Below are 24990 nucleotides of genomic sequence, written 5' to 3'. Positions count from 1 at the left end.
ATCAATGGAGCAAAGCAAATTAAGCACTTTAAAATGCTCTTTGGGGGCTATCAAAACTAGAATAATTCAAAATAAATAGTCAAATATCTGGGGCTTGTTATGAGACTATTTTATCATTCTACCCATTCATCTGCTCTATCTCTCCCTTATTTCTTTATCTATTTTTCACAGAGTTCAGCAGATGCTCTTTCCTCAGCATTTCACACCAACATGTTTCTGTGCGATCTCAGGACTGCTCCCACGCAACTAAAATAAAGTTCACACTGCAAACACACAGCCTAATCCAGCAACTTTTACTCACATTAGTAAGCCTTGCAGATATATAAATAGCACTGCTCAAGTTAATGGAATGGTTTGTGAGAAAAAAAACAGTAGATTCACAATTCTAAGTAATCATGGGATAAAAACCTGCATTTTCCCTTGACACACAATTTTGCATTGTGTATGTTTATCAGGAAAAACCCTATCACTTGCAGGTGTCTCGTAAATCCTCTAACTGTCTCCCCAGTTGTTCTCCAGATTAAAAGCTGGACTAAATCTCCTCCATAGAGGAGGAGTTGTAAGGGTCGATATTCACTTGAAGAAATCTCAAGTGTGTTTGGTTTGGGGTTTTAATTCAGTCTGTGCTTCTGTGCTACCTGAGAGCTCCTATATGACCCTATTTGGTAAGAAAATCTGCTAACTAATATGTGGCTGCTTCTACTTGAAGTCTTAGCAACCCTTTTTATAGTGATTCTAACTTGTTCAGTGCTTCCTAGTGTAACTGCAGAAGTTATGGGCAGACTGTGCAGGCAGTCATTGAAATCTCTAGCAAAGTAATCATTGCATTAAGCTATATTCATCCTGATTACACAAGCTCGACTGTGGCATTCATAATTTTGATGCCTGTTTAGTAAACCTGATACTACACTTACCACTTGATAGTACAGGAATCTGGAAGTAAATCCTCTGGATTAGACTGTGTCTTTGGCTCCCTATGGTAAGAATTAGGCTCTGAGTCTGCAGGCTCCTGGCTGCTTGGCTGTGCTCTGAGCCACCAGGCTGCCCTCTGTGCCAAGGCAGTGGCATTCCATGATGAGTAGGAAATGTTTATCTGCAGCTTTTGTTATCTGTGTGGCAGCAGAAAACAGGTGAACACACACATTTCAAGCTATCACATGGAGTTATTACTTCAGGTCTATTTTTTACAGATATATTTTTTAACCTTTTCAGTAATGTTCAGAGCTCTCCCTGTTTAGCTGGGTGATTGGAGTGACACTGAAGGGCACTTTCGTCCAGAAGGCTCCTTTGCTTCCTGAGTGTGACAGATACTGCTACCCACACCAGAGCTGCTGGTCCTCTGACTCCTGTAATTGTCTTGTAGACTCTGAGTACAATTTTTATTTTGGAAAGAATTTTGGTTTTTCTCTGCCAGAGTTTGATTCATGATAGTTTGCTCAAGTCGATGTGAAGACATAAAAACTGTGTGCCAAAATGAGCTATTGCATTGACCCAGGACTTCACTATATGGAAACTATAATTCTGATTCTTACTGAGTTTCTTTTTTTAACAATCTAAAAGTGTGAGATGCAATGTTTTATGTGAATCCTGAACAGAAAAACTCAGGGCTAATGTGTGGCCTGGGTGAATGGACACATACACTAAATTCTCCTAGAGACACAGCAGTCTAAAGGTTTCAGCTCAATAATCTACAACCAGCAATTTCTGGATGAATACACTTCATCACAAAGCCTGATGGAAGGCTAGAAAGGTAACCCAAGTCCTTGCAGGGATTTAGCATCTCTGATCAGTTGTTGGCTTTTGTTGGTATAAAAATAAAGGGAAAAGATAACTAATTCTGATTAAAAACCTTTTCTGTGGCAAATTGCACACCTGTTCCTTTACTTTTCAGACACTTGGATATAAAAATTAACAACTTGGTAACAAAAGTGGAAACTTTCATGGTTTTTATTGTTGGAAACTGGGAGAATACTGAATCTAAATTTTCAGAGACTTTTCCTTGTAATTTCCTCTACAAATTATTCCAAGGGGTATTGCAAGCAAAGGATACCTTGTTGTCCTTCTGCATGGGAGAGAAAAAGGCTTTTTTCCTCTCCTCATTGATTTTAAAACACAGAAATTTAAAAATAAGCAAATGAGATGTATTTCTGCATTGGAAACTAACAAATCTTTCTTATGTCTAAAGAGCTTTTCCAAGGTTTTGGTCTTGTATTGGCTTGTTACCCTTACAAAAAACTCAGCTGAATAGCAAAGGTCATACTAAGAATTTGCCTTCCCAAGGAAGGTTTTGATCTACTCCAGTTTAAAAAACTAGTCAAACATAACATAAAATTTCTTTTTGATCAATTTATCGTTTCAAATAACTAATCCTTTTGGGCTGACTTGCACTCAGTGTTTGCTTCTCGTGAATATTTGAGTGATGAGGTTATACTGGTATGGACACTCACAGCAAGTGAATACATACTCTATTCAATTAATATTACTTCCTTTCACATAGCAATTAAAGGCCCCCACTGGGACTGGAGCTCCAGGGACACAGTTTACATGAGGAATTACAAGATCCTGTAATTCATGTCTTCCTTTTTAAGGGTTTCTGCCATACTTCTCTCATTCCTTCTCCTCTCTCTAGTTCCACATTTGAAAAAAAGTTGCAAATAAAAAACAGATTAAAAAATCTAAGCCCTATTGTCCTATGCCCTGTCCAAACCTTGCCATGTACCTCTTTCTCTATTTAATGTTGACATAAATAATTGGCATCTTTGGAAAATTTTAATTCTGAAAATTTAAATGTTCAGGTGTTTGTAGGGGAAAATCTTTTTTGTCTTCTGCTGTCCTCTGAGGTGATATAAATAAGTCACATAGTCATACAGCTGCTGTTCTCTCATCTAATAAAGAAGAATATAAATCAGAAAGGCTTCATTATTTATTTTTCACTCTTTAGAAAGTTTTATAGACTGGTGGCTTCCTCAGACCAGCAAACTGACCAGCCTTGCTCAAAAAGCAGTTTTCTGCAAGTAAATGTCCCAGAGGGGCAGATGTAATGCAAAGGCTGTGGGAGCCCTCTGTGTAATCCTGTAAATACTGTGTATTTCAGTGGGAATTAAACAGCTGATGTTTTACTCAGTAGAAAGCCAAGCCTAAAGCATTCCACCAGGCCTTGCTTTCAGAAAGTTAATATAGTGTGAACTGGTCTTCTAGGCTTGTTCATCAGTAATGGAGGGAGTGAAGGTCTGTACCCCTGAAGAGTTTGCCATCCTGAGCTGACCAGGATAAGTCACTCTCCAGGTGTGCTTCTTTCTTTTCACAGTCACAGACAATAGGCTTAGAGGAGAAGCTCTGCCCCTGGATCTTCATGTGAGGCAGCACAAATGCCACTGAGCAGGGTAATCCTTTCTGGAGCTCTCCCTATTGCCAAGAACCACACCAGTAGCTCTGGTTCCTGGCAGACAAGGACTGGCAAAATGCTACTGCTGACCCCCAGCAGCCCATGAGGTCATGGGGCCCAGGTCAGGTCCCCTCCACAAGCTGGTGGCTGGGAAGTGTGAAATGGTTGGTGGGCAGCCTGAGCAGCAGGAGAGTGGATGTGGACCAGTGTCAGCCCGTGGAGGGGAAGAAACTGCTGGGAGGGGTCTGTCTCCCCATCCAACATCACCAGATCACTGCAAGAGAATGCACTTTGTTCACCAAGAGGAGGATGAAATAATATGCAGGGAATATGTATTATTTTTTCCAGTCTTGCTTTTCTGAGTGTCAGGTTTCTGCAAGCATTGTTGCCTGCGTGCATGTCTGCCACAGGAGAGCATCACTAGCTGTGGACAATGCACTTGAAACTGCTCTCAGAGCAGGGCTTCATCCTTCTCTACATTAGCAGCTGTAGAAGTGGCTGCCGAGAACATCTTAAATATATTCTCATGATTCAGTCACAGCTGAGGGTTACATAGAGGAAGGAAAATGGCTCATGGTAGCAATCCACAGCCCAGCCCCTGTGTCTGTTAGCAGGGGACTGTTGTGAGCATCATCCCCACACACCTGTCAGACAAGAACATCATCCATCATGGTCTGTGACAAAGGCATTTTCACCTACAGAAAATCCCATCCATTTAGAAACTCTGTATAGCCCTTGCCAAAATATTTGCCTTTGAATGCTTCTCCATAGAGACGATATTTTTCCTCACCATCAAATCAAAATAATTTACAATGAAATGCTACTGTTTAAAAGTCAGTATCCTATAATAAACGTATTAATTCTCCTCCCATCCATGCTTTAATGAAAACCTGTCCATGCCACAGTTCAGTTTCCGTGGTTACTATGACTTTCTGTGATTCAGGTGTGAATTTCTGATGTTAAACACAGTGTCCTATTGCTTTTTACTGTGATAAAGGTTAGAGGAAATCAGTGAGCTTTTGTCTGACAAAAAAAAATATTCTTATTAATTACATAAAAATTGCAACATTTCACTATGTACAAGTTTGTATTTTTTAAACAATTAGAGGATGTCATGGCTTAAGCCCAGACAGAAACTGATCCTTGCACAGACACTCACTCACTTTCCTGAAAGAATTAGAACAGTAAAGCTGAGAAAACTTGTGGGTTGGATAAAGACCTTTTAATAGGTAAAACAGAAGTCTTATGTACACAAAAACAAAACAAAACAATTCATTCACCACTTCTCATGGTCAGGCAGGTGTAACTATCCCAGTCAACACCACCACAGAGAAGAGCTCTGTAACACAGAAATGAAACTGAGAAAAAAATATTGTGCTTGAGTACTGAAGATACAGGTTTTGTATAAAATTGGATTAATATTTGATTTGCATCTTTGTAATCTCAAGCAAAGTAATTGGATATTTTGAATATATAGGGAAATTTTACTTTGAGAGGTCGTAAGTTACATTCTGTCTTCAGCAACAAATGAATGATGGCAGCTCTCTTGCCTGTGGTAATGCAAGTTGGGGTGGTGAGGGAATAGCTTCAGAACCCCCTTTGCCAGCAAAGCAATGAGAGCATCTTGCAGGATGCATTTATACTTCCACCCACTGCTTCTTTCAGGTCTTTCAGTGTGGATGCAATGATTTCTCTTGCCCAAAGGCTGTATTTAGACCATCCCATTTTAGAAGGTTACAGCTGAAAATATTACAAATCTCATTCCTTTTCCTCTTTTGTAATGTATGCTTAATGTACATTACATTTCATTCCACTTGGACCATGAAATTGGTTACATGGAAAGTTTTACAACATCTACTCAAGCACTGCAGGAGAATGGTTGGAAATAATGTTGGCACTGTGTGGTTCTTTCCATCATACTTGTATGATAGCATTGCCTTGGTTGGCAACATTTTTTGTACTTAGAGATTGTGAATTTGCTTATTTTACAGATATTCCTGCTGTGCAAATGAGGAAAGGCAAAAGGGAGTTTATTATGAATTTTATCAAATTAAGTTACAGAATCCCACAAAATACAGAAATTGGTCTCTTCAGTTTTCCCAACTGCTTTATGCTATTCTGACACCAACATTACCAACATCTTCTCTGCTGGCATGTGTCTGTTATAGGAGACAGAAACTGCCATTTTAGATCAAAAAGTAATTTCCTTGTGTCTAGCATCCTTTGACAAAACAAGTATAAATGAAGATGAATAGGCCTTCAAAGAATGTGTTTCTTTGGAATTTTTTTTTCCTTACCTAAAAGAGAACAAGGTGACCTCTCTGGATTAGGAAACATTTCACGTTTTTCAAAATCTAGGCCTGGCATGGGGTTATTGACTAATTACTGTTTATTTTTAGGCATAAATAAAAATGTCCTGTCCAGGAATCATGAGGAAGTATTTCTATGTGATGGATCAAGAGTTGATAATCTTTAACTAATATAACTCCTCTCCCCTGTACAAGGGAGTTTTGTCTGAAAAGATTTTGATTTTCACCACAGTGAGAAGTCAACTGTCCATCCTCCCATCAAAGCAAGCCTCTGCTCTAAGAGCACTCCAGGGGTATGGACATGTTGTTTAAGCACTTTCATTTTGGGAACACCTTAAGATACTCTACACAAAGTCACCTGTACAACCCAGCATGATGCTGCACAGAGGTGCGGCACTGACAACCTGCATTGCTCTCCATCTCAGAACTTGCCACTTCAGCATTATCTGGGGAAACCCTAAAGTTTTTGGTACTGCGCATTCCCAACCTACTTGTGCATACCTTGGGAGATGTGTGGACGTGCTTCATGAGAAGTAAGCTACAAAGGAACTGTGAAGCTTCCCTGACCAGGCCAGTAGAAAAGGTGCATCTACCATTGAGAGTCACTGTTTTCCTGCCCCATGCCATTTGCACAATGGAATTGGGCAACCCACATATTCCTAGCTATGCTGGGTTGAATTTCTTTCAGTTATTGCCTGAGTTTTGTGAGGTTTCTATGACTGCATATCTTTGTGTTAAGTGGTGTTAAGAGGAAGTTTCAGCTGGAGAGCTGGAGGGAATGGGAAGAGGAAGGAGATGGTAGTAGAGACAAAAGTATCTCTGGAAGCAATCTCTCTTCATAGTCTTCAAGAGGCATTGGGAGCATTGCCTACACCTAGCTGGCAGGATAAGAGCCTTAGAGATTTTTAAAAACTCAAATAATAGACTTAATAAAAATAAAGTCATAATAAACTTAAAAGTAATAAAAGAAAAGGGCCCATCAAATTCCTTTGTCCTAGTTGTATCTGTGTAGGTGGCTCTCTCAGGTAAATACTGGAGGGACAGAGAAAGGTACTTGCAGGGTGATTTATTCAAGGAACCTGTGTTTTGGGTTTAGAAACAAGTGCACATCTAAGTGATCACATTCAGATTATCAACATCATTTGATCCTGTGAGAAACCCATGAAGCTCTTTTAGATATGCCACATTAAAAAAAGAGATGCAGACAGATTTCAGTTTAGCTTTGTGTGATATTTAACAAAATTACCCTATGGACTCCTCTGTATAACAAGACTTTTAGGTTGGCTTCCTCTTGAAATGAGGCATGTGCAATCTTGGTGTCAAACCACCTATCACATCCTTCTCAGAAATGTTATTGTCAATGGGCACACTTCAGTCAGATCTAACACAAAAGAAGAGACTCAAATGTCATATCTTCCTGAGAGGTCTGACACTGACTGGTTTCACAAAAGAGACCCAAATCAGCATAATCACTGGGTGAAAAACAGCAGTGAGAGCCCAGTGATTATCAATCTGACCCCATGGCTGGTGGGTGACAACCCGTGTACTGACAAATCAATAAACACATGGTGCTCAGCATGGAGCTGACTACCAGCTGCAGCATCTGCTGTGTTTTATCTGGTCAGCAGTTAGAGGATAAAGGAGTGAGGAGATCTCTTTCTGCCTGGGGAATTTGAAGAGAAGGAATAAGAGACTTCAAGATGGTGAGATCTTGTACCCAAGAGCTAGTGATACAGGAGACAAAGCTGTGAACATTGCCTTGCTCTGCTACTCCCTAAAAAGTCCAAGTTTTTAAAGGCACTGGATTAAACACTCACCCACATTTTTCACTTCACAGCACTTACCTTAGAACTAACACCCAAAATACTGATGTTGGTAAAGTATTCTCAAATTATCCTCTTTTGTGTCTGTTATGCACATTGTGCATGTTGAATTGTCTGAATTCAGCATCTGTCCAGGACATGATTACTTAAAGCTCTGCCCATTTATCTAAGTTCTCAATAGAACTCAAATGTTAATATTTTCCAAGTTTGAAATGGTTGAACAACATGATCCACAGATTCTATTGCAGTTATCTACAATTACTTACAGTCTATTAAGCAGTTATCATTTCAATTCTGTGAAACTACGGAAATCAAAATACTAAGACAGGTTGGAAAGATAAATGACAGAAATTAGTCACAAAAATGGCAATTAATGGCTTAAATACAGGCTAAAAGAGCAGAATGGTAGAAAGTTCAAATGGTGACTCAGCTTTCATAAAGACTAATAGCAAGGGCCGTTATTTTGCTGTTCAGTTTGAAATGGGGATTCTCCATTGACTTAAAAATTGACCCATGATATTGCCTGGGAATTCCCATTACTATTTTACTTCTCTTTTGCTGTCCTTGAGTAATACCCTCTTGGTAGCATAATATGTTTTATATTTTTCTTTTCTTCCATATACCTATACTTTCTGGATTTCTTTCACCAGTCTTCTCTCCATCTTTATAACAGAGCTTCCTCCATCAAGACAGTCTCTCATTCCTCCTCTACCCAAGTACAGCAGCATCTATTGCACTCTCAAAGACCAAAGGATTTGTCAGCACTTCAGCTTTCCCTTTCTTCACTTATTGCCCTCCTGAGTCTTCATTCCTGACATTTTACCTATGCAAAGTGAGAGAAATATAAAAAAATATGATAATATTTTCATGCCCCATTGAACTGTGCCATCATCTTGTTGCCACCTTTATCAGCTTTCCTTCTACCATCTCCCTGCCATGTCTTGGGTAGGATCACGTGCAGTCCTATGCAGCAAACTCTGAATCAGCAGAAGTGTCTTTCCTTTTCAGTGCTCTATGATGAGTAATGTACACGAGAGTCCATGTGCTAACTACTGCATATTTCACAAGCTCTGAATGGAATGACTTGACACAAGGGAAACCCACTTTTTTTTCTATTCCCTGTACAGTGTGTTTAGACATTACTGTTTAATCAAGTGATGCTTAGCTCATTTGAACTGATGGATGTACAATCCTCAATTGTCAATTCCCACAGCCTAATCAACAGCTTAATAACATGGGATAAACAGTCATAACACTTGATCCTAGCAGCACACTGCACATTGAGGCAGAGATTTTGAATTCAAGGACAAAACTCATTCTGGGTCCACCCTTATTGGGCCAGAGGAGAAACAAGGAGGAAAACTAGCCATGTGGTACAGTAGAATTGTAAAATTTGTTTTGGGATTTGGGAGATTTTTTATTCAAAGATAAAATTTGGCACAAGTTTGTATTTTCTGTACAAAAAAACCTCCAGTACATGGACATAGTTGAATGAATGCTAGAGAAAATGGCTGTAGCTCAGTAGGCTTTATAAATTGTAGAATTGGGCAAAAGTCTGTTTGAAAAGGGTTAATGAAGATAAAATTAAGAGTGGCTTCTAAAGCTTAAGTTCATCGGTTATCCTCATTAGAGATCACAAATTGGAAATATCTACCATCCCCCCTGAAAACACTTTATGTAGCTGTTTCTTTCCGTTACAGCATTAACTGAAACATCTATGTGAAAATATTTCAAATTATTTGTTAGGGATACAGCTCTTGAATTTGCTCTGACTTCTCATAATCTCAATTATAAGTCTAGATGACCTGAATAATAAATTCAACATATGGATATATCAGTGGCACCATGATGTCTTCTTATGCATAAAGCTTTAATGGCATCATTATGCTGTAATGGCATCAGTGCCAGTAATATCCTACTAAAGAACATTATTAGTTAAGGGACACTAAATCCACAAATCTTCAGGTTAAATTTGCCATTGCTGTATGTGTCACACATACAGCATGGGCAGAGCTATATGTTTGCAGCTGTGCAGGTGCTATGGGCAAAACACTGCCTGTAACAGGTCAAAATTTGTGTTATGGTTGGTGAGATAGAGATGTTGCTTGACTTTCACATTTAATTTTCTAGCTTTGAATTACAGTCAAAATCATAATGTTGTGGTTAATAACTACCATCAAACTAGCATTTGACAAATTGAATGACAGACTTTGTTGCCAAGATAAATAATTTCTTCCAACTGGAAAGCAGAACATCACTCATAATCTAAAAGAAATATGTACAGGAAATGTATCTTTTAATAGGAAAGCGGCACTGATGTAATGAGTGTAATGAGTATAATTACTTTTTTAAAAAATTATTTCCCAAACTACTGTCAGCAGGGACACATCTGTTTGGCTTGGCATCTCTGTGATTTTTATTGCTTAGGTCCCACCCCTGGGAATTACCTTTGCATTACTCACAAACCAAAATCACTTTCTATTCTTAATTTTCCGTTCAAAGAAAACACATATTTATCAGAAGAAAATGATACTTTTTGAGAATGCAAACTGAAAAAGTGTTAAGAAATGTGTTTATGGTCTCCCCATCTGCTGTGACTTAACCTCACTTGCGATTTCAGTGCACTGTGCTTTATTGTTTAAATCTGCTTTAGGATTTGCATGTGATGTATCCAAGATACCATGAATGGTTTGGTACTAATTAAAGAGAAAATACAATTATATGAATGGCTCTAGGGCAGTGGAGGCAGATCAAAAGAAGGAAAATCCAAAGTTCACAAAATTTTTCCACTTCAACTTTGATGATATTTCTGAATTTGAAATTAGCATACAGCATATATTTGCATTTTAAATGTTTGGACACAACTTATCCAGAAGCAAATAGTCTTTTGGGGGTCATATTGAGCATGTTAACAAGGCTGGAGGATAACAGAATATATCTTGCACTAATATACACCCTGCATAACTCCATCAGAGACAAAAACATTCAAAAACACTGGGCCAGTGCCTGCAGTAATGTTTTTCTTTTCTGATATGCTATACTGAAACAGTGCTTCCAGGTTAGAAATACTGGCTTAACCAAACCAAATACTAAAAATCTGATTTAATTGATACTGCTTCCCATGAGCACAACATGTAAACCTCTCATGCAGGAGTATAAGCATGAAGTTTATTACACAGCAGATGATCATACATTTTGTGACAGAAATCTGCTTTTTGCCTGAATAACTCTGAAGTGTCTGCACGTAGGTGAAGAGGACTTTGATGAGAAAAAGGAAAGCAGTTGTTGAGCAAAAGTATCTGAGATACCCCTTGGCTGACAAAGCTGACCTGTCATCTCTCTCTAAAGCTATCTGCCTTCTAATTCCTTCCAGCTACATCAATTTACTGTAGCCCATATTCCATTAACATTTTATTTCATTTATTTCACATTCATTATTTTATTTAAAATATTAGACTAAATCTACTGTGACTGCACTGTGTGAGATCAGATTTCTCTATGGTTGGCATACAAATGGAAACCCACGTACTTTGGAAAAAGATATGCTGAGGGAACTGTAAACTCTAAAGACATAAAAAGGGTCATATTTAAGAAGGCTTAAGTAGGCTTTAGGTATAAACCTTTTTTTTAAAGATTAGACATGCTGAACAATTATTCAGAAATAGTAAATTGTCAAAAAAGGCAATGCTATAATGTAAGAACTACAAATGGAATAACAGCAAAAGCATAGATTCATAGGATCACTATGGTTGAAAAAGACCTTTAAGATCAGGTCTAGTCATCAACTCAGAACTGCCAAGTGCACAACTAAACAATGTCCCTGAGATCCACATTTTATACATCCTTTAAATACCTCCAGGCATGATGGCTCCACAACTTCCATGGACAGCCTCTTCCAGTCCTTGGAATTTCAGTTTAAAAAAATTTACCTAATACCCAATCTAAACCTCCCCTGGTGCTACTTAAGGCAATTTCCTCTTATCCTGTTGCTTGTTACTTGGGAGAACAGACCGACCCCCACCTGGCTACAACCTCCTTTCAGGCAGTTGGAAGAGTGGTAAGGTGACCTTTGAGCCTCCTTTTCTCCAGGCTGAACACTCCCATCTCCCTCAGTTCTTCTCACAGGACTTGTGCTCCAGACCCTCCCCCAGCTTTGTCAGCCTTCTCTGGACACACTGCAGCACCTGAATGTCTTGTAGTGAGACAGCACTGAACATGGGATTCAAGATGTGCCTTCACCAGCGGAGCGCAGGGGAAGCATCACTGCCCTGGTCCTGCTGGACACACTGCTTCTGCTAAAAATTCCTTCTAATATGATTATGGTTACACATTAGGGTATTAATGATCTATCCAGAGCATAAGAATATCCAAGTCCTGGCTCATCTATACACGGTTTGTTTACCAGAGCAGAGATAACATTTTTAACACAGCTGAGCCAAAGTATTTGTTTTTTTACAATGGCAAATGTCTACCCTTATTTCCTGGCCTGTTATTGCTACAGCAGAGGAATATAAATCCCCAGACTGTGGGAGGCAGAAAAGGCATGACAAAACCTCTTAGAGTGATGACTAAATTTCTGATAATTACAAAACTGTTGATAATTCATAGGTACTTTGGCCTTCATCATCTACACTTTGCACTTAAAAATTCCTTCATGACACTTCATGTAGTTTGGATTTACACTGCAGAAATATTGTATTAGACCAAAACCAAAAGTTGAAGTACAGAAGAAAGTGAAAGTGAAATCTTCTAATTCACTGGCATACTTCAAAAATTTTTTTCTCACTTACGAATTACTTCAGATAATTCACAGGGATGTATTCTAGTTGATAATCTTTTTCTTGACAATAATTTGATTCTGTTCCAAACACACCCAGAGCTGTCCCTCATTTGCTCAAATGCAGTGTTGACAAAAGCAGGGGAGATGCACAGGGCAGGGTTCAGCTTGCAATTTAATACTTCAGTTTACATGTCTGTCTGTGGAGGGGCACATGTGCAGTCAAGTGTCCACTAAGTCCCTGTATAGCTACAGAGGATGCAGTCAATAGAGCCAGTGGGAGCTGAGAGCTATTCAGCTTACCTGGAAGCAGGCACCTCCAATTGATCAGTGAATTGCCACCCAGACACCACTGACTGTATTGACCACATCTCCATGGACTGCAGCTGAAGTGTAAACAGTTCAATTTATCTGTCCTAATCTCTGTGTACACTGATGATATGATTGCTGGTTGTTCTTACTCATGTCAGACTGAATTACTGAATAGAGCTAAAAGAAACCCTGAAATCAATCCTATTTGGAAATATGAGCAAGAACCTCTTACATAGCTAGAGAGCTTGGCTGCTTAACCAGATCTGCCTGGAGTGTTTGAAGCACCAAAAACTGACATACCTAAAATCACCAGTTGTAATTTTGTGTATTTCTGCACCTTATTTCCCACAAGTTTTTAAAGAACCTAAGAACAATAGTGATCATGTACTTTGAGTCTTTGATGAATAGAGATAATTGCTGTGTCAGTAGATCAAGGAGAAAGATTTTTAAAGCATCCTTCCTCCTAGTCACTCACTGTAATTCTACTAGATATGGATCTACTCCAGGTCATGGACCAAGGAGAACTAACACAGCTGCACAGCCATGTACCTGCAGCAGAGGTTATGGCCAGAGGCTATAGCAAAACGCTTCACTTATGGAACAAATACATCTCAAAACTTTTTAGTCTCCCTGCATGGGCTTGGGGAGGGCATGAGGGTCAGAATGGATACAGTCACATTTGAGCCTTTGAAGCTCTGGTATTTGAGACAAGGATCATAATTCTGCTGCTTGAGCCTGGATGCTGAAGTACCAAAAAGGTCCTACATGTACCCATGAATAACTGCTCATCTTGAATATTTTTGGGTGAAGAAAACTGCATCTTGTAACAATTTTTATATGAAGTTTATATATCAAACTCCCTATTTCGTTATAATATCTGCAGAGGGACTGACCTTGGTGCCATTCAGTCAATTTTACACTTGACTTCAGTAGAAGCAAAGATGGGCCCACGGTGAAAGAAAATCCAGAGGAAATTACACCCAGGTGCTTTTCAGTGAAATGTTTATCCAATTTTAGAAACAAACAAACAAGCAAACTAAACCCCTTATTTCTTTGTTTTGAGAAACTGTACTCTCAGTGCCTCAGGCTGGTTAATACATGTTGTCTTTCTCTATGATGTATTTACATAGTAAAATCTATGATCAGGTGCAGCCTTTGATGTTGAAGGTTATGTTTTATACACAGCTTTACTTAATAAATTTCTTCCCAGCCAAATGTACTGAAGTACTGCAGTGTCACACTGTGAAGCACAGTCTGAGTAGTTAATATTACCTGAGTGTATAAGGGAGAGAATGTTTTGACAATATTCATGCTTGCAGCTTTTCAGGTCTTGTGCATATCTATTTACAAACCTTAAATATCTTGCATGTATTTCATCAGTGTCAGCCTTAATACAAATCTTCCTTGAGCAAATTGCACAATATTATCTACGTAGTAAGTAAAATGTACTGATAATCTGGAAATGTTGCCTGGAGTTTGAAGCCGTTACCAGCATTATGAGTAGACACTATTATTACTCTATCAGGGTGTTTAAATACATCAGATTAGAAGTCTGACAGCAGAGAGCTGGTTCACACTGCAGAGGGAAAAAGGTGTGCATTCAAACATATCTCGTTACATAACAGCTTTAGAAACCATGTGTGGAGCCTGAAATCAGTCAGTTCAGGTCTGGGGGGCTTTAAAAGAACAATGAGTGAGTTTCAGTGTTTGAAAGTGAAGTTGTGATAATGCTCTTCCTGATTGCTGTCCTGCACACCAGCCCTATGTGTGCTGCCACCAGCAGGTCCCCATGGCAGTGGCAGAGAGGGACTGCCCATCCGGAGAAAAGGCTGTGCCTCCAGGGATGGCTTTTAAAGGTAGAACTGAAATATGGTCTTTAAACGGTGGGTCCATGCTGGAACCAGAAAGTTTTCTACCATAAATGTCAAGAGTTTGGAGTTCAAAACGACGGTGACCTGAAAGTTTCCATTTCTAAACAGAAGTGGGATTTAGGAACAAGGTGTAGCGCATAGAGCAGACCCTCGATGTCACTGCCAGGTCCTGGTGCCCAGAGGAGGAACAGTGCTCAAAGTGTGAGGAGTGCTCTCCTGCTGGAGCTGAGCACCTGTGCTGGACATCCAATCCACAGGTCTCTGTGGCCTTGGGAGACCACACTGGGAACAGGCTCCTGTGTGCATTGGCCTCAGTTTGGCTCCCAGCAGAATGCTGGAAGTGTTGGATTTGTTTCAATTTACTTTAAATCATTTTATCTGCATATGACCCTTCAGGTGTGCTTCTCATACTCCTTTTTAAGAAAATGTCAAAATCTTTCACATTGTTGAAATCTTTCAGTGTTTAAACACACTGTGAGATTCACAGTGGGATCCTGAGAGCTGACAGCACAGACACAGTGTGTGGAATGAAGGCTGCTGCTGGACCCTGAGGGGCTACGGCACAGCATTCCCATGTGTTAGAAATATCCCATGCAGTCAGCCAGAGACAATGTTTGAAGGCACCATGATTCTTCTCCAGCAGGAGGAAATGTATAGTTATTCTCATGCTCTAAAACAAACATTTCACTTATCAATGTGGCTCATAGAATTTATGACTGCTGCATCAGCAGAGATAAAATGCAGCAATCATGGACTAAAATATTGCATCTTCTGTAACAGGGTTTGAAAGAGCAAATTTACTGATTTTTCTTGGGAGATGCAAATACTCAATATCACCTGAATTTGCAAATCTTCACTATGTCTGTTCATAAGAGCAAATGGAGGACTGGGCTCTTATGAAGTTCAAATATTTCCCTCTGAATCAGCCCTACAGCTGTTATCTGTGAACTCTGGAGCTTGGGAAACAAAGACATCTTTGAACTTGGCAATCTGACTTTTAATTCAAGCATAATGAGGGAGAACAAAAAAAAAAAAAAAATAGATTTGAGGAACGTCTAGTTCACATAAAACTACTAATCCTTCTGCAAAAAACATCAGAAGGAGGAAATCTGCCAGAAGTCCAGGAAGATAATCAAAGAATAAAGTGTCTGAGAAGTCTGATAAAAGTCTCAGAAAAAGTCAGACATGTTCTAGGAAAATAATCTAAAATAAATCTTCTGTACACACAGTTACTTTGGAGGAGTTTTGGGGAGGTTCCCACACTGGACGTCTTTCTTCTAGGAGATTTATCAGATGCTCTTTTTCAAACTAAAATAGAGATAACAAAGTTCATGGAAAAATGCATGAGAACACATCAACAGGATGAGCAGTAACAGAGTTTTAAGAGAACTTACAGATGATGTAGTCCACATTTCAACAGCACTGTCTAACCACTTGTTTAAAACTTCTTTGGTACTAGAAGCTGAGAGATAGTTAATTTTGTATCAGTTTTCAGAGTTAAGAGGAGAAAAAAGTTACTGCAGAACAGGAAGTTCTGTACTGACTGTAGGTGGCTGTACTGACAAAGTGATAGAAATGTTGAATTAGTGACCACTTGAAAACATGACATACATACTGGGGATAGCCAGTATGGATTTTAAAAGTGGAAATTATGGTTCAGTAGAGTAGATCTGCAAAATTCTCCAACATGGGGTGCAGGGATAAGCAGAGGCAGGAAATCTCTTCCATACCAGGGCAGATTGAGGAGGCCAGGACTCTTCATCCCCACAAAACCATGACATATACCAGATATAGGGTCTGGATAAAAGTGGGAGGTACATGGGTAAGAATATTTTCCAGTGCAATTTCCAATGCAGGAATTTGGAACCATTAAAATAAACTAGCAGGTGAAATTCTTTAAATATTTTTTTTTCCTGTCATCTGATGGATAGCTAACCCGTGGAACTCTTTACCTCAGGATATTATGGACACTGAAAGTTAACAAGAATCAGATGGGAAAATTAACTGAAGAAGAAAAAAATCATGAAGTGTCCCTATGTATCAAGATACCAGCACTGAACTGCAGATTGTATGAGACTGGCAGAATGCCCCAGGGATGTGCTGCTGCCCACTGCTGGGGACAGGGTGTGGGGATAGGGGAATATCCCCTATATCCCTTAAGAATAATGATACAAGGAGAAAATGCTGACATAGTGCATCTAAATTTATATCGTTATGGTTTCTTTTGAACTTTTCAATTACACTCTCTTTCTTGGCTGTCCACACACAGATATGTGGAGAATCAGATCAGTAAAGATATTTAGATTACCCATCCCAGTGGATTTTCAAAGGAGCTAAAACAGTCAAATGGCAGTAGGCAGCTAAATAATATATACTCATTTGCTGTCAAAAGAAATTCTTTTTCTTTAAAACATATCATCAGAGTGGCATTTATTCAAATGGAAGCTTACAGGCCTTATCTCCAAGTGTTACAGAGTCTGTTACAAAGAAGTTTCATATCAGCAAGGGCTGTTGCTGGATGCCTTATTGGAAGTGACAGAGCTGTGACAACACAATGCTCCTGCCTACTGGCACTGGAACAGGGGTGTCCTCGTGGGACCCCTTTTTGCCATCAAGGTGAGCGAGGCAGTGAGGTGCCTCCTGTGCACTAATAATTTGAAACAGAAAGAATTGCAATCTTAACACAAACTGTCAGAGAACTGTTTAGCACTTATATTTGTTACTGATTTGTGAGGATTTTGATGCATGAACAACTGAGGATAGGGATAGTTAGAGTGACCCAGGCCCCAAATATATAGACATGTAAAGCATTTGGATACAAATAAAGCCCTGCAAATCCCAAATAAAGCCAACTAAAGCAAGGTCCCAACAGGAAGGTTTGATAAAAATTATGCATCTGCAGCTCACTAGAAAGAGAAAGCAGGAATGTGTCTGAGTGACTGACAAGGGAGTAATCTGCTTGCAAATGTTGCTGACATGTTCAAGGAGGAAGAAAACAGACAGGAGAAAACTGAGAAATATCTGCAGGAAACATGTGGAAATGATTCACTGAGAAGTGTGGAAAATCCTTGCAGGGAAGTTAGAGGAAACATTTGCACAGAAAAATCAAGGACCAGACTGGAAGACCAAGAAGAAAGAAATGAGAGTTCAGGATCTTTTCCCAAAGTTGGGAAGACCCTCAGATGCCACCTCTTATTCCACCCTTCTGTACTCTAGATGTGTTTACTGTAGTCCCTTTTAAATCTCTTACATCTTGGGTCCACACCAGTGCACAGTTGCTCATACCAAAACTGTGGTTCATTTCCATGTCCCCATTCAGCTCCCATGGGCGGATGGAGGTCTTGCTGCAGGGACTGTGGAAACCATGGAAGCTGCAGCCAGTCAATGCTCCTTCCTACCTGCCTCACTCAATATAAGGGCACAATACAGGGGCACTCCTGTACTGGAGGGATCATGAGAGGATCCTGACTGGCTGAGTTTGAATTGCAGTTTTAACTGGGGTTCATCCATGAGACACAGGTTAACTGAGTCTTCAGCAGGCATTTGTTCACACTACAGGCTGCTTGGGTGTTTTCACCACCACAGATAAGACACAGATACCCAAAAATATGTAATACTGACACCCATCTCTAAGAAAAAAGGGGTTTTTTGCTTCTCTATTTCAGACAAATATATAGGTAGATGTTGAACCTTGAATATAATCGTGTTGCAGACGATGTATAAACCCCATCCATTGTGTGCTGTGTGGAAAGAGGATTGGCAGAGAGGACAAATATCCTGAGCACCAGATGGTAGGTGACGTGATAACTGTCTGAGCAGTGATAACCTTAATCTAGTTAGTTTCCTAATCAAGATTAAGAAGACACCAAAGGCATGAGAGAACATGGTGAAGAAAGCTGTAATCAATAAAACAAAGAGGATGAAAAAGATGCCGATGGATAAGACACAGGAGTGAAGGGAAAACACAGGAAAAATTATCATATCTTCTGTCAATATGAAAAAAAAGTAGTCAGATCTTGCATCAGCCAACACACACAGAACAAGAAAATGTGGGCTATATTACAAAATTACAAAATATTTTATAGATAACCAAGTGACTAGGAAAGGTCAGCAAGATAAGGAAAAGTGGTGAGAATAATTTTAAAAGGAAACAGGAATTTGATAAAAAAGAATGGTAGCAAACTTGACAAGAAAAATCAATTGTCAATAAACCTCAAATAACATCTTTTCTACCTCTGATGAAAATGCACTTTATTTTTGAAAGATTCTCAATAGAAACAGAGCACTTACGGTTTTTCTCAGAAATGCTTTTGGGTTGTATTCAGTCTGTAGAGTTCACACTGATCAACCTGAATATTTGAAATGTTTGCACTGACCTGCTTCACTCTTTATTGGCAAAAAAAGTTTCAGATGCAATGTTTCACTCAATAGTACCAAAAATGAGAGGTACTTTGACCTGGTGAGAGGGAAGGCATTATAGCCCTGGAAGCCCTGGCTGGCAAAGGATGTCAGGGCCACATATCTATATTGAGAGAAGCTGAAATCCAAGTAGGTGAAGATATTATTGTGCCTTTCTGCACAAGGCTCCAAGTATGGCTTTGCACAAAATCAGACAGAAAGTTTGCTCACTGTCAAATCAAGTTGGTTATAGTAAATTGGAATAACTACTTTTCTGAGGTTTGTTCCTGACTGGCCACAAGGATTTTATTACAGAAATAATGGTTTGCTTAAGCAGAAAGACTTTTTTATTTGAATTGGTGAGATAAGGAGTTAACTATAAATAGTTATTTGCCCTGCTTATCATAGCCCTCCTTGGCAGAAGCAAGATACCCCCAAGCTGGTACAGGGACATCACAGGAGTCCCACAGGCACACAAGACAAAGCTCCAAAGAACCAGTCCTTAACTGTGCCTTTTCAGTAATTCATACATTCAGCTTTGGGAACACAGAAGTTAACACATAAAAACATCATTATTGAACTCTCAAATTCCTTCCACCAAATTTATAGCAGCACCTTACTACCCATGGTCACCCTATTAGTACAATTCAACATAGCACTTTCTTGCTAAACAAAAATTAGTCTAGCAATGAATCCAAATAAAAGTTATTTGTTCTTATTGTCCAGTTTACCACTGGGCAAGGTCAGCCTAGCCTCTCCAGTCAATGAGGTAGCTCTTATGTGTTTTATTTATCAGTTTAAATATATAGGATATACCAGCAGAATATATAGAGTATACCAACAGCTGAGGTTACTTGACACTACTAGATGTCCATTTCTCTGGTCTCAGGTTATTGCAAAGCTGTAGAGTCCCATCTTCACTGGGTTCTGCACAAATTGCAGGTTGTCTCAGTGATTTTTATGTTTCTCTTGGGCTTAATGAGATGCAAATTGTGATGTGGTATTTTGTCTTTAATACCAAATATACAGAGTCCATACAGAATGACTGTTGCTGTACAGGTTGTAAGGAAGTTTGATTTTACAGTCTCTGTATTTGATGCCTCTGGAGTTGCATGACATCTTGTGCACTTCCCTTTGTATTTCTGGAGTCGCTGTGCTTCAGCTGGTCTAAGCACTCCATCTTCTCATTTCCCTCATACTTTGAACTTGGACTTTTGGAGAGAATTAGAGAACCTGTTTTTGATATGCTCATGTCTTCATCATCATGATAAGGGTGTTTGTCAAGAGATTTAAGAATGTACCTCCCCAAACTAAAGATTGTCATAGAAATTTTCATGAACTCTGAAGTAAATTTGGTATAATCCCAGTACATTTGTTTGGGATAGGTCAAAAGCTTTCAACCTCGTCACTTTTTAATACCACTTTCCAATGCAAATAGACCAGTGAGACTGAGAAATTAATTCATGGGTGTCATGGGTAATAGAGGTAGGAGAGGTAGGAATGATTCATTAAAGATTGCTAAATTACTGAAGCCACTAGTGATTCTGATGGGATGAGTTTTTGAAGCTTATGTCTCATGTACATATTTATTTTCAAAAACCAAGTAATTTGAATTACAAGATACTGGATTCTTTACAAGGCAGATGCTATATTTTCTGTGCATTTATTGAAATGCTCTAATACCTTTTATGCTGTCTTTCAATTGCTTGCAGTGTAGTGATAGAAGCACTTGCTGCCTGATGCACTGAGGAACATTATGAGTATCTCGTGGAATTTCTTTCTAATGCCCACCAGAGTGAAACTAAAGCAGTTGCTTCAGGAAAAAAAAATTATTAGACACATTTTCAGCCATTATTTATTTATAGAAAAAAGACATGGAGCTCTAGGACCTACGAACATTTTTGAAAGAAGACAGAGATATTTCAATCCCAGTTAAACTCTTCTTTCCTCTGGCTCTATCTCTGGATCCAGTTGGGTTAAAATCCTCTTACTCCCTTTTGAAACAACACATCTCCTGGTTCATTCTTCTAAATAAGCCAGTGGGCAGCATGCTCTTGAGGGGTTCCACAGGTCACCTAGCCAGCCCTCAAGCTTCATACACCACTTTGCAAGTACCCACTCTGCTTTTCTGGCAGCCCATGTCAGTCTCAGTGGGTTTTGTGACCTTGTCAGGTTTTTCCCTTTGCCTTGCACTGCTGCTTTGCCTTATATTGTTCCAGTCCTTTAAATGTCTGACCATACATCATAATTTCTAAGGCAGAAATCACCAGCAGTGATATATTAATAGGCATGTGCCAGAAGTTTTAAGTGGAGGGAGATCTACTTTCTGCGACTTCTGGGCATCAGTGCTGGAAGTCAGCGCTGTTGTTTGCTGTGTTGGAAGTACTAGGAATTACTTCACCTCAGAGGCATTGCAGCACTAGAATACCAAATGTCCTGGACTTCTAAAATGTTCAAAAATGTATTATATGTGGATATCATAAACATAGTCAGGACCTGAATTTGCATGTGCATACACACAAGGGTTTGCTGAATACTATACTGGTATACTTTGCTGTATAGTGCAAATCTTGGAGTTAATCGACAAGAATCAAAAATTACAGGCACAGAAATATACTTCTGTAGAAGTGAAATTCCAAAGTTAACCCTTCCAGTTAGGAACTAATAGGAGTATCAGGATTACCAAAGCACCAAGGAAAGGGCTGCTGTGGTAGTACTGAACAAAGCTGGACATGTTACTGATCAGACCAACTTGATAGCAAATATGAGATATGTTTGCCAATAAAGAGATATTATAATAAGATATATTAGAAAAACATGTAGAATTCTTCCATGTTTCTTCAAGTATCTCAAAATTTATCAAGTCTGCTATGTCAAAAGCAATGTGTTTAGAAGGTTCAGCAATCTCATAGGCTTGGCCCTAGGTAAGAGTAGATCTCCCTCTATGAAGAAAAAGGCAAAAGACAAAAACATCTCCAGTATTACCAGTCTCAGTCCCCAAGGCTCTCCCACCATGCAGGGCTCAGATGCTCAGTGGGAGAGGCAAAGCCCCTGATACCTCTGCTACAATTAGGTTCTATAGGACATTGGCTTCTGAAAGGCAGCAAAGCCTTGCTGCCAAATGTCAACTTGAATAAAGAGGAAATGCAGCTGAGTGGTCTCAGGGCCTTTTGTCCATTTCTCTTTTCTTCCAAGGAAAGCTGCTAAGGGATCAGGAAGAGCTATAGCAGAGATAAGTGAAGAATAGCACATGACAAGCTGTGCAGGCATAAAGATGTATGCAGGTGCCTCAGGGGCATTGAAAGAAATTATACAAAAGTCAATGCCTTTATCATCTCTTCAGAACTTGTCTTGCCTCTCTGCCGGCCCATTTGCAATATCATCTAGCATTTCTTGGGAAATCAGATTTAAGTGATTGTAATGATTTTAGTTAATCTTAGCATTCCAACTCGATATCAAACTGGCCTCCTTCCACTTCCACCTTTTTGTTCAGGGGAGACTCCCCCATATTACTGCCTTTCAGTGTCTCCTCCTCCTATTCCAGTCATCCCCTCAGGAGGCCTTTAGCTTTGCGTTGCCCACTCCCCCTTGCCTGCAGTATAAGGGTGCTTCAAACCCTCACCCACTTTCTTCCTACCTCACAAACCACTGAGGTCCAAGTATGGGTCTCCTCATTCAGAGCAGATGGGGAGCTGAGTGGACTCTAGCTTTGGGAAGGCTGCTCATTTAAAAAAAAAAAAAAAAATGAAACCAGTCTCGAGGTAGATCTTCCCATACAGAACTAGCTGGAGCATTCTGGCAGAGTACATGGAAGGTTTCCCAGCTGGGGGAAACTGGTGAATCCTGACCAAATTTAATAATTGGATCATTTGTCTCAATAGTCTTCTGCCCACTGTCTCAAGAAAGGCAAGTGCAATTCCTGCATGTCAAGGAAAGCATGGCATTGGCTCAGCTGTAGGGCATTTTTAGCAGAACATTAATGCTTTGCAAAAGACAAGAGAAGCAAGAGCCTTCCCCTTTCACCCCCCAGGCTTACAATTGCTTCTTTTTGTCTTGCTCATGACAGAACATTTATTTGTCCATCTTATAATCTCTCTACTTGACTTCAGTCACTCCTTCTCAAAAGTCACATTCTCCACTAAAGTACATGGGGAACACAAAGTTCCAAGTGAGAGTACAGGGTGTGACTGTCGTGCCCAGAAACAGGGGTTGAATGCCTATAAATTGTTAATCTTAAAACACTTCTTATTTCAACATTAAATCATATTTTCGGTCATGATGCATCATATTCTGGGAATCACAGTTATGCTTTGGCAGAGAATGTCACAGAGGCCATGAACCTGCACCTGGGCTTACAGAGGAGAAATCTCACCGATTTGATCTCAGCCACTGCCAAGCAATTTCTTGAATATTTCCATCAGCTTCTGCAGGAGGGATTTCTTCTGCTGGACAGTGACCAAGAGCAGACACAGGCATCTGCCTGGCAGCTGTTTGTGCTGCAGGTGTTTCACTGTTCCCCACCTGCCACCCTGTGCTGAGTCAGCATTCTGCACCAGCACCCCGAGGGCAGCCATACAGAGGGAGAAGAGGCTATGAATCTTTAAGAAAACTACATTCCCCACCCCCAGCATAATTTATTCCATTCCTTCTTGCGAGTGGTTTTACTGTTCGTGTTCCTTTCATGGCATGATGACAAAGTGGAGGTCAGATAACAATGGGTTGAATTCTTGGTGGCAGTTCTGAAGTCTCTGTCTCAGCTGTTGAGTGCTGACCTGCGCAATTTCATGTACTGGATGGGTGAGTTACCCCACTTTCCAACAATTCCTAATTATGGCTGTCAACACCCTCAAGTGGTCATGTAAACGAAACTGTGAACACAACCAGGGTGTCATGGCAGATGTTTCTCTGGAGCAGGAGTCTGTGGGGGCTGATTCCTTAACACAGTACTAATAAACTACTGTTGTTAGTGGCAGGTGGCACAGACCAGGTGAGATGCAAACAACCCCCTACAGTCCAAGGTGGCAGGGGTGTGCAGGGAGCTGGGTACAGTGTCAGGAAGCCTTGCTGGTTAACTCCACAGTTATGCAGGGCAGGCTGAACTGGTTTCACAGAATGTAACTGTAGGAGAGAAGTCAGCAAGGGCCTTTGCTGTCTACAGTACAGGGCAGGGTTTAGCCATGTAGAGAGATTTGCTAAATTTATGGTGAAAGGGAAATAAATCTGAAGCTTTTCCTCAAAATGCCCATAATGCTCAAGCCTGGAGCTTGACTTCAGTGCTGCTCCTGCCCCAGGGCTCAGTTGAGTGCTGTTTGCACTGTCTGTGTGTCCAGCTCTACAGCTATTGCAAAGCTCATATGCTGAGAAAAGAGATGATCGTGGGTTTCTGAAGATGCCTGATGCAAAACCTCTGAGCTCTTGCAGTTACTTTAAAGGCCCTGAATAGTCAAATTTAGCCTCACAGAGAAACACATCCTAATAAATTTTTAATACACTGATCAAACTCTATCTTTAATAACTATTTACAGCATACACTTGGACAACTTCAAACTTTTTTGGCATGGCCACAGCTACTGAGTTTGTGCCAGAACCTATCCCCTGACAATTCAAAACTGCCTTCTTCTTTACAGCCTAAATGTATTCCTGGATGGTTTATATGCCTTTGTTCAGATGCCAAGACTGCCCTTTCAGTTAAATAGCTCTTCCCCCTCTTTGGGACCCATTCCCTTATGTTTATACAGAGTAATCATAAAATTCTTCAGTTTTCTGTAAGGCATGCAGATCTGCTTTGTAGGCAACACTACCATGGCTTTTTAAAGGTTTTCACCTCCTTTTGTGCAAATGAGTGCTTACTGGCTGTGAAGTTGTTCGTTTTTAGAAACAAAAGACTAAACCTGTTATTTATTATGGACACCACTGTAGGCTTAGATGTAGGAATTTTTTTGTGGATTAATATATTTTGCTTCTTCATTCTGTTTCTACCTCTATAGCCTGCAGAATTTTACCATTTTTAGCCCAAAAAAGGTGGCTGATGCAGTCCCAGATGTCCTCTCTTGCCAGCATGTTTAGATTTACTTGCATTTGCAGTAATTTCAGATAAAAGTTGGAGATATGCACT

General features: G+C 39.8%; 1 protein-coding gene across 2 annotated transcripts in view; it reads left to right on the top strand.

Annotated features, from left to right (window-relative positions):
• LHFPL3 (LHFPL tetraspan subfamily member 3) overlaps positions 1-24990 on the top strand; it is a gene marked incomplete at its 5' end in the record, with an annotated part of 241990 nt that overhangs the window by 132864 nt on the left and 84136 nt on the right. The window lies entirely within an intron of this gene.

Source organism: Zosterops lateralis (assembly GCF_965231275.1).
Source record: "Zosterops lateralis genome assembly, chromosome: 4".
NCBI lineage: Eukaryota > Metazoa > Chordata > Aves > Passeriformes > Zosteropidae > Zosterops > Zosterops lateralis.
This window is presented reverse-complemented; position numbering and strand designations above follow the sequence as displayed.